We start from the raw sequence: 9962 nt of genomic DNA, 5'->3' as shown, positions 1-9962 counted from the left end.
AGTTGCAAAGCGATTTAGAAAAGATTGCTGTATGGTGTGGCAGGTGGCAGTTGACGCTAAATAACGAAAAGTGTGAGGTGAGCCACATGAGTTCCAAAAGAAATCCGTTGGAATTCGATTACTCGATAAATAGTCCAATTCTCAAGGCTGTCAATTCAACTAAGTACCTGGGTGTTAAAATTACGAACAACTTCAGTTGAAAAGACCACATAGATAATATTGTGGGGAAAGCGAGCCAAAGGTTGCGTTTCATTGGCAGGACACTTAGAAGATGCAACAAGTCCACTAAAGAGACAGCTTACACTACACTCGTTCGTCCTCTGTGTGGGATCCTCTGTGTGGGATCCTTACCAGGTGGAATTGACGGAGGACATCAAAAGGGTGCAAAAAAGGGCAGCTCGTTTTGTATTATCACGTAATAGGGGAGAGAGTGTGGCAGATATGATACGCGAGTTGGGATGGAAGTCATTAAACCAAAGACGTTTTTCGTCGCGGCGAGATCTATTTCAGTCACCAACTTTCTCTTCCGATAAAATAAGAGAAATCAGAGGTCGAACAGAAAGGTTTAGGTGTTGCTTTATTCCCGCGCGCTGTTCGAGAGTGGAATGGTAGAGAGATAGTATGATTGTGGTTCGATGAACCCTCTGCCGAGCACTTAAATGTGAATTGCAGAGTAGTCATGTAGATGTAGATGTAGATGTGGCTATCTGTACCGCTGTGGCACGCAAGCCACCCAGCCGACGGCAAGGTACATGGTTCATAGGGGGCTATCAGTAGTATAATAGCTATTTTACTGGCAAACTAAAATTATTTTTTGTCAGACTTCTTTTATCTCATGACTGGTTTTATGAAAGGGTTCGTATTTCGGCGCCGCAACTGAGTTACATTGAGTATTATTGTTTCACGCAAAAGGCGCAAATTAATTGCAACAGTGATATTCTTATTTGTGAAACTGATGAGTTTTGTTTGTGCAAGTAAACTTTATTTCTAAGTTACGCTATTTTGACTAACGGAGAGAGCTGAATTTTAACTGTTTTTAGCGATTATCTGCATGTTCTTTCAGATTATTGCATTCGATTTTCTTCATTAACTGAAAATCATAGGAAATTTTCTGTTTGTTTCAGATAAGTTATGTGATAATTACTGTACTGATGACAAATTGCTTAATGAACAAAGTTTGTCCAACAGGTTTGGTGACTGAATTTAGAAATAATTTGTCAAAATTTCGCTGTCTTTGCCGTTGTCTTTGTTGTGTGTGGTTTGCACTGTTTTAAAACAATCACTCAAAATTTGCGTAAGGAGAAGGTGGAGGAAGTTATTTGTAAGAGTAATTGTTGCTCATTTTCTCCGCTAATCATTATTAGTTTCGAAACAAACATTTTAATATTCTGACCCGATTAGGCTCACCCGCTCACGAACATTTGCATAGCCAATTACAGAAGGGAAGGTTACAGGGTGACAGGATAAGACATTTCTCCTATGAACACGATTATTACAAAGATTTTCATATTAAATTGTAGAATACCTTAAAGCCTACGAGTAATATAATGACTACCTCCTTCCTATCGTTCAGTGACCTCCTGCACGATAGGCTTTGTGACAGATTTGGTCCCAGAATGAACCCCTGTGGAAGGCTTTCCTGGCGCAGGTGCCGGGCACGGCGTCGCGCCGCCACGTCCAGCGAGGCGACGCCCGCACCTGTGGGCCCATGCCCTCCCCCCCCCCCCCTCCCACCTGAGTCCCCCCCCTCCCCCCTTAACGCCTCTCACGACCCAGTCTCAGTACAGGCGGCCGCGGTGCCTACAACCTGCGGCCTTCCGATTCAGTCGCCAGCCGACACCGCAGCTTTCGCACCTCCGCACCGAGACTCCGTCCCCGCCGCCGCCACTGCAAGGTATTCGCCCGCGTCCTGCGTTACGGCGCCGGGTCTGCCGAGAGTCGTTGTCACGCGTAACCTGCAAACCTGTCGCCACGATACACTGTTATTGCGCCTGCAGTATTTTTAGGCCCATTTGTCACAAAGGCTGTCGTGTTTGGACTTTCGCCTCGAGTCACAGCGTTTTTTCATCTGTAAATTGTACAGATCCAGTCTCAAATAGAAATCACTACCATGTGTTTTCAAAATGACGTCCAGGCTATTGAAACGCTTTGGATAACAGTACACACAACATTGTCAGAGTTAAATACGCAGTCCCGATCCACGGTATGTACACAGACTTCAAAACTACCATAAAACTGACATAACTCGTTTCGTTTCGCGAAAGCCATCGATAAAACACGATAGAAGTCGTTGTAGTAAAAGTCTTGTAATATCTTCGTACAACATGAGCAATTAGGTGCTGGTATAAATCAATAAGTTGTGGACTACAATAGTGGTATATTAGTATTTACTAACATATTCTTTCATAGCTATAAATGTTTTTTAGCTTTTTCTTCGGAAACAGATTGATAAGTCACACGTGGGAATGATTTTAGAAACTTTTTAAGGAATGTAGATATATGCCATTCCTCTTTCGTCTGATGTCAATAGTCCAGAGAGACAAGAAGCAGTGAGTATTACTGAACTTTATTTGGACGTGCGAATCAGTACGTTTATGAAACAGTTGAACACATAACACTGTAAATGAAACTGCTTCAAATGTGAATTGGTCTGAAAGAAATTAATGTGACTTACTATATAGCACCCAATAATTCGACAATAATTACAAACTCTATATTTTTTATGTATTTTAGCGGAATCTATTTGAATACTGATTTCCAATGAAAATGACATCTAGATAATTGTAAGACAGCCATAATCAGCGGTCAACAGATGTATTGGCCTCTATTTACAGTTTTTTGTTGACGGATGAAATGACCAGTTCATGTTTTTAAGGAGAAAATATACATCTCGATTATAATTCATAGCACTGAAGGAAGATTTCTGTATCATTTCCATCACTTACGGGTGAATGACGCGGCAGACTGCGTAATTTTTTTCCATTTCCGAACATTTATCAATGAAATTCGTCAACAGCCGTGTAAGTAAAATGTTATTTTATTTTATTCTGACTACCAGTTTCGGCATTCCACTGCGCCATCTTCAGGCGCCACATACATCTCTCAAAAATAGACGATTATGTCATACAGTGCCATATATTCCTGGATGTTGTGAATTCAGAACCGTTTCCCAAGTGCTTCATTCGGAGATTTGATAACTCTGCTATCAAGTCTTCGATTGAAGCATTTGGGAAACGCTTTTGAATTCACTACATCCAGGAATATATGGCACTCTACGAAAACATCGTTTATTTTTGAGAATTGCACATGGGGCCTGAATATTGCATAGCGGAATGCCGGAACTGGTAGTCAAAATAAAATAAAATAACATTTCACTTACACGGCTGTTGGCGAATTTCATTGTCCCTATCCTTGATGGATCAACAGAGATTTCCCAATACGTTCAGCGCCGAGTGCGTTAGTTGTGAAAACGCAAATATGCGTTACTATCTTATGTAAAGAAATCAGCTTGACACTGTGAAAGAAAAATTCAACAGCAAACAAAGAACAGCGATATTTAGCTAAGTATGACGAAGGCTACCGCCACTTACCGTGAAATATCCTTGAACTGCGGTTTTATAGCTCTTTTTCGGATGTAAACGTAGTATTGCAGACTCAAGGTTATTGCTATTATTATTATCAACTTTTAGTGTCGGGCTTACAAAACTATTTGCTAACATAGCATCCGATTTCAGAATTACACTATTGAACAACTGAATTACAGATCCGGCGCCGGCTGCGAGGCCTCGGGCACAGAATACAAAAGATACCGGAAGCGTTCGGCTGCCGTACTGATCCGATACCGCTCAAACGCCGCACACAACTCACGTCAGTCGGTCATAGCTGACGCTAAGATGCAGACATCTCGTTCGAGCGTACTGGAATCGTGCTCTGTAGTACTGAAGTCACGAGGCCTGTAGGTCCACGCAAGCTCCCTCAGGGCCGCGGAGTGTTCCTAAAACCATCTTTGACAGTTCGGAACTGCTGAAGTGGTGCATTGTCTTGCTGAATGTATTTTGTTGCCTGGGGGCTAACGTATGTGGATGCACCTTCTACAATTCGCCACTGAGGGAGTGTGACAGATTCACCATTTCATCAGTCTGAACATCCTCCTCGCCTACCTGGACGTTGCCCAGTTCACATGTAGGACGCACCGCCTCGTGTGGTTTTCGATGTACTCATACTCTGCCAGCGGTGCGTACTAGTATGTTTCGCGGGTGATCAATCATCAAGACTTTTTCCATACTTTGAACGTCCAATAGCTTTGCATCAATGGTACTCCCTGTGCCGCTTTTGTTCAGTGTGAAGTACAGATATGACGGTACACACTGTACACTATTATAGAGGAGGTTGTTCTCGACATACGGCTTCTCATTGGGTGCTGTCCGGCACTGAATTGGTGATTTGTTACCACAGTGTGGGGCGCCTATCCTTCGTTCACTGATTTGTGTCAACATGTCACTGCTGTCGGCCGTTTTCTCTAGCGGCAGGTTTCCAAAGTCGTGGTACTAACGGTACCATTGAGATGGTGGCACGTGAAAACCCATGTCCCTGTTTGACTTCGTTGAGGGAGTGTCCAAGCGCTGGGCATCCAGGATCCGGCTGCATTATCGTGCATCTTGCCGATGTTACGCCAATGGCCAGTGCAAGTGATACACCGAAATATTACTTCTACCGTGGTGATATAAGCATCTACATGTATACTCCACAAACCACCTTACGGTGAGTGGGGGAGGATACTTTCGGTACCATTTCTTTTGTTTCGGAGATCAAACTCCACTGTAATAAAAATTTTCTACTCAGCTATATTCGTTGTTTATTTGAAACCGATTGCGAAGTCTTTTATAGCTTGATCTTCAGGGATATTTATCGAAATGAAAACAAAAACAAAACACGCAAGTACCTCTTGTTGCTGTACCACAGCATTCACATATTTACAATATTGGATACAGGTTCTTTACAAAGATGTCGCATATTTCTCAAAGAGGTAGTATTGGTCAAAACTAGAAGAAATGTTCCTAAAGAAATTAGTCCAAAAACGAATACCTGTTGATAGTTGAGCCAATATGTCCGCTCATTCCCAACTGTCCGTCAGGGTGACCAACTCTCCCGTATTATAGCAGTCCTTTTTTATTCCTCTCTCTCCCTTTGGGCCGCCTATTTTTCCCGCACAGCACGTCAGTGATCACTGTTATGAACATGAATTCCGTGATGCACTGTCGATAGTTCAAATTCCCCGACCGACAAAAAATGGTTCAGATGGCTCTGAGCAATATGGGACTTAACATCTGAGGTCATCAGTCCCCTAGAACTTAGAACTATTTAAACCTAACTAACCTAAGGACATCACACACGTCCATGCCAGAGGCAGGATTCGAACCTGCGACCCTAGCGATCGCGCGGTTCCAGACCGACAGATCTCGATAAGTTTTCGTAAAATAATCGGTAGCCGGTCGATGTGGTGGAGCGGTTCTAGGTGCTTCAGCCCGGAACCGCGCTCCTGCTACGGTCGCAGGTTCGAATCCTGCCTCCGGTATGGATGTGTGTGATGTCCTTAGGTTAGTTAGGTTTAAGTAGTTCTTAGACTAGGGGACTGATGACCTCAGATGTTAAGTCCCATAGTGCTCAGAGCCATTTGAACCAATAATCGGTACTGCTGTCAACATACAGTCTTTATCTGTTTGTGGTTCTACGGAAACAGGACGGTTTGGCTCAAGCGAATGCGAGGAGCAGAGAAAGTATGACATAGCCTACGCGTCTAGAGGGGTCGTATGAGGGGGAATGTTTACTTGTTTCGCAGTCAGTACTGTCAACCCACAGATGTGCTCCCCTCGCGCTAATCAGCAACTATGTCATATGTTTATATAGCACACAGAAGTAACGAGAACTCTGAAAAACGGTTTATAGAGACGTTCATGTTGAAACACATTCGCTACGTTATTTATCAAGTGACTGCCACAACAAAACATTTCGCAGCGTATGAAATAACTGAGTAAAACTATATAAATATAGAAAACTGTCATAATTTGCAGCCTATTCCAAGAAAATGTGATGTATCTGTAGAGCTGAAATTTATCCTTAAACCTTCGTCAAAGTCCTGGTCAGATGATGACACTCTCCCTTGAAATATTGGTCGCCCTTCTGTCTCTTACGTAGCAGTAGACACTAGGCAGTGCTGCACGTTTCTACCATGTATCCTGAGGCAACCTTCAGTCCTTCACTTTGTAAAAGATGTTATTCATCAAGGGTGGCACAGAGTAAATGTCAGCCTTGACAGAGTCGTGGCAATGCACTCTCAAGGATGACATTTACTCTGGGTTCGTGCCTCATTCTTGATAACATCATTTTCAGAGCTGTTCACTAACATTGTGCCTTCCCTGACGACAATAGGAGTTTAAAGTCTGACGAAGTTCTTGTAATCCGGAAACCGGTTAACAAAATAAAGCTGTAGAACATACACAAAATTGTGCTTTTCATTTATAATCACGTTGTTCTGCCAAGAATGAACGGAAGAATAAGTTGACTCTGTAAGATCTCTAACGTCCCTAATTTTCTAGTAGTAGTCATTTTGCAAGACGTACGTTGGAGGAAGTAATACAGTGCCAGATTCTTTCCTGGAACGGACGCTCTCGGTACTTCAACAGTAAACGTCTGCGAGATGCATAACACATCTCTTGTTGAGTCTGTCTCTGGTATGTGTTGCACGTCTCCGTTAGACTTTCGCGGTTACTAGACGGTCCCGTAATGAAACATGCCGTCGTTGGATGGATCTTACCGGAGTATTCCATTTACGCTACATAACGGCCTCAGATTAACGAGCAGTAGTCAAGAATCGGTCGCACAAGCGTTTTGTAAGGCATTTATTTAGTAGAAAAATTACTTTAGCATAATATTTTTCCAGTACATCTCATCCTAGCATCTGCTTTTCCTACAACTAGCTTTGCATGATAATTTCTCTAAGTTGCTGCATACAGTTTCTCTTATTTTACCGTTGTCATTACGTGCAGCGTTTTATCGCCAGTTGAGTAATCAATGCCTTCGTCTACGCAATCAGTTACATTTATTTGCATTCAGAGTCAAATGACTCTGCAAGTCATCCTGTGATTCGCTATAGGATTTGGCGTCGCAGCCTTCTTACAGATAACAGCAGCGCCCACTATACATAGCGACTGTTAAATGTTTGCCTATGCATCTCAAGTCTCAAAATGTAGTTAGTTTCAGAGCTATGCTACACGAGGATTATATGGCCCACAGTGTTCACTGTACACACACACACACACACACACACCGATGAGCCAAAACATTATGAACACCTGTCACCTGTTTAATAGCGTCTTGTTCCACTTTTCAAACACTTTACAACAGAGATTCTACTTAGCATGCCTTCTAAAAGTCCTTGACAGGGTTCCAGAAGTATGTGACACCAGATGTCTACGAACAGGTCAATCAGTCCTCGCAAATTACGGGGTGGTGATTCACGGGCAAGCAGCTGGCGCCCAACATGTGTTCCAGTGGCTACAGATCAGGCACATTTGCTGGCCAAGACATCAGTGTGAGTCCACTATAAAGCACCTCAAATCACAGTAACACGATTCTGACCTTGTAACATGGGCAGTTATCCTGCTAGAAGATGTCATCGCCGCAGGGAGAGACTTTAAGCATGAAGCAATACAGGTGGTCCACAACGATGTTCACGTAGTTCATTGCCGTCATGAAGCATTCGATTACCACCACAGATCCCATAGAAGCCCAACTCAGTGCATCTCACATCATAATTCTGTCCTCACTGGTCTGCATCTGTGACGCGGTGCATGTTTTGTGCTGTGATTCACCTGACGGCGTGTAAGAACACAACAATCGACCTAGAGTAACAATAAATGCGATTCATTCGTCACGTGACACGTGTCTATTGATCCACTGTGAAAACTCAGTGATGCTCACTGTAATCGTAACTGACGATGTCGTCGGATAAACACAGGACATGTAGGGGTCGTGTGATGTGGAACTCCATGTTCAAGAACGGCCTTTGAACGGTGTGCTCCGAAACACTCTTGCCTGCACCAACATCATACTCTGTCATCAGATCTGCCGCAGATCGTTGCCTATCTTGGATTACATAGTAGGGAATTCCCCGACCTCTACGTTTTGTGACGACAGGTGGTCGTCCAATACCATACAGCCTAATCGTTATTTCACCAACCTTCAACCACTTCCCACAGGTGGTCACGACAGTAATACACCAACAGGCGACCAGCTTCGCCGTTTCAGAGCTTTTCGTTTCCAGCTGCTGGGCCACAGCAACGTGCCCTATGTCAGAACCGCTTATATCAGTGGATTTCCGTATTTGCGGCCCATATCTTCGATTTAATGATTGCCCATTTGTCTATCTTACGCTTACAGTCTTTTCTTACTACGTCACGTGCCGCAACACCACCAGGAAGTGGGCAATGGTCACAATGTTTTGGCTCACCAGCGTACTCATACAGTGTTTGATTTGTGACGGTACGCGCCGGTACCACGTACCGGTACTTCTGACGAAGAAAAAAGCCTTAAAATAAAGTTTCAAGAAAACAGCCCCGGAAGGTCACAGTAGCGGAACTACTGTTTTTAATACAAATCTAGCACTATGTAACACTCCACTAAGTTACCTCTGAAACTAGCCATAATTCAGATACTCGTGCGTGAAATGAGATTAATAGCCATATATTTGACACATCATACTGTCTAGAGTTGGTCAGATGCATCTCGTTTTGAACACTGTCAATCTGCTTTGTATGAGCAGAATTCTGCATCTGCAGCTACAAAGTGCAATAAACACAGAAAGCTAAAGCTCAGAATTTCATGTGCAGTGTAAGGTAGGTTAATAACGTCACATTGGCATCACATTTCACCACAATTCTGCGCAACGCCATCGTGGACGTGTTAGACCATGGGAAGGTCGTCACACCTCCTCTTACCAACATCTCACCCCTTATGGAAGTCTGCAGGGCAGTGCCCAATCTACAGTGGAAACCACAAGATCCTCCAGAAGATTCCAGCAGACGGGTCGAAACGTCGATTCTTTGAAGAAATATGGCACAGCCTAACAACACAGAACATTTTAACTTCATCTCACCACTTCTCTTCACACCTCTGCGGCGGCGGTCAGAGCCGCTGCCCCCAACGGTGAAATCATGCGGTTTTCTTGTGGATGGCTGAAAACATTTCAGACATGCAGCTGTTTAGAATCTACACGAAAGTGCCTCTGGATGTGTCACAAAACGGGGCGAATAAAACCACCTTCTCCACTGGGGCGTTCATTTTCACACATTTCGCAATCGAAGATGACAGTTTGTTATGCGATGTGCAACAAGAAGACTTTCTCGAGAGCCCAAAGGTTGATGACAGCCCCCCGCCCCCGAATGCTTCAATGATCCTCTAAAGACATCACTAGGCTGCAGCCCCACTGAACGCGATCACACCTCTTTGGAGCGCTGTGTGACTGCAGCTTTTCCCTGGTGTACACGGTGAACCACTAGGGGCCATTAAAAATCATTCGACGAAATTTGAGCGTGACCAAAGCCGAAAAGGGTATTCATGCTTTTTCATCTCTACTTCCTCGCGCTCTCCTGTGGCGAATGCACGGAGGGAACGAAAAATTTATACATGCGTGAAAAAAAAAATGCAAAAAGGTTCCTCTAAGGCCCAACAATTCGGCAATACCCTCGGTTCACTTGCGTCCCTTTGTTGGCCACTTTAAAAAAGGCTGTGTAGAGGAAGAATATCCACCGATCCCCAACCGCCGGCAGTATAGGCAACCCCCTTGGCATCCCTCTGATTTCGCACTTGGCCAGCAGGCGCTAGTGTCAGTCCTGGCATCATGGTGTGGGGAACCATCGGGTATGATTTCGGGTCACAGCTAGTACTGACTGAGTGAATTCTGA

At 43.9% G+C, this 9962-nt stretch overlaps 1 protein-coding gene across 1 annotated transcript in view; it reads left to right on the top strand.

Annotated features, from left to right (window-relative positions):
• Positions 1–1777: 1777 nt before the first annotated feature.
• LOC126481402 (proton-coupled amino acid transporter 1-like) overlaps positions 1778–9962 on the top strand; it is a 277953-nt gene continuing 269768 nt past the window's right edge. Inside the window, exon 1 of the mRNA XM_050105131.1 lies at positions 1778–1894. The gene's annotated coding sequence lies outside the window, so the exon portion shown is untranslated. The remainder of the gene's footprint in view (positions 1895–9962) is intronic.

This window comes from Schistocerca serialis, chromosome 5, assembly GCF_023864345.2.
Source record: "Schistocerca serialis cubense isolate TAMUIC-IGC-003099 chromosome 5, iqSchSeri2.2, whole genome shotgun sequence".
NCBI classification, from domain to species: Eukaryota; Metazoa; Arthropoda; class Insecta; order Orthoptera; family Acrididae; genus Schistocerca; species Schistocerca serialis.
The sequence above is the reverse complement of the archived record's forward strand: the minus strand, read 5'-3'. Positions and strand labels throughout refer to the sequence as shown.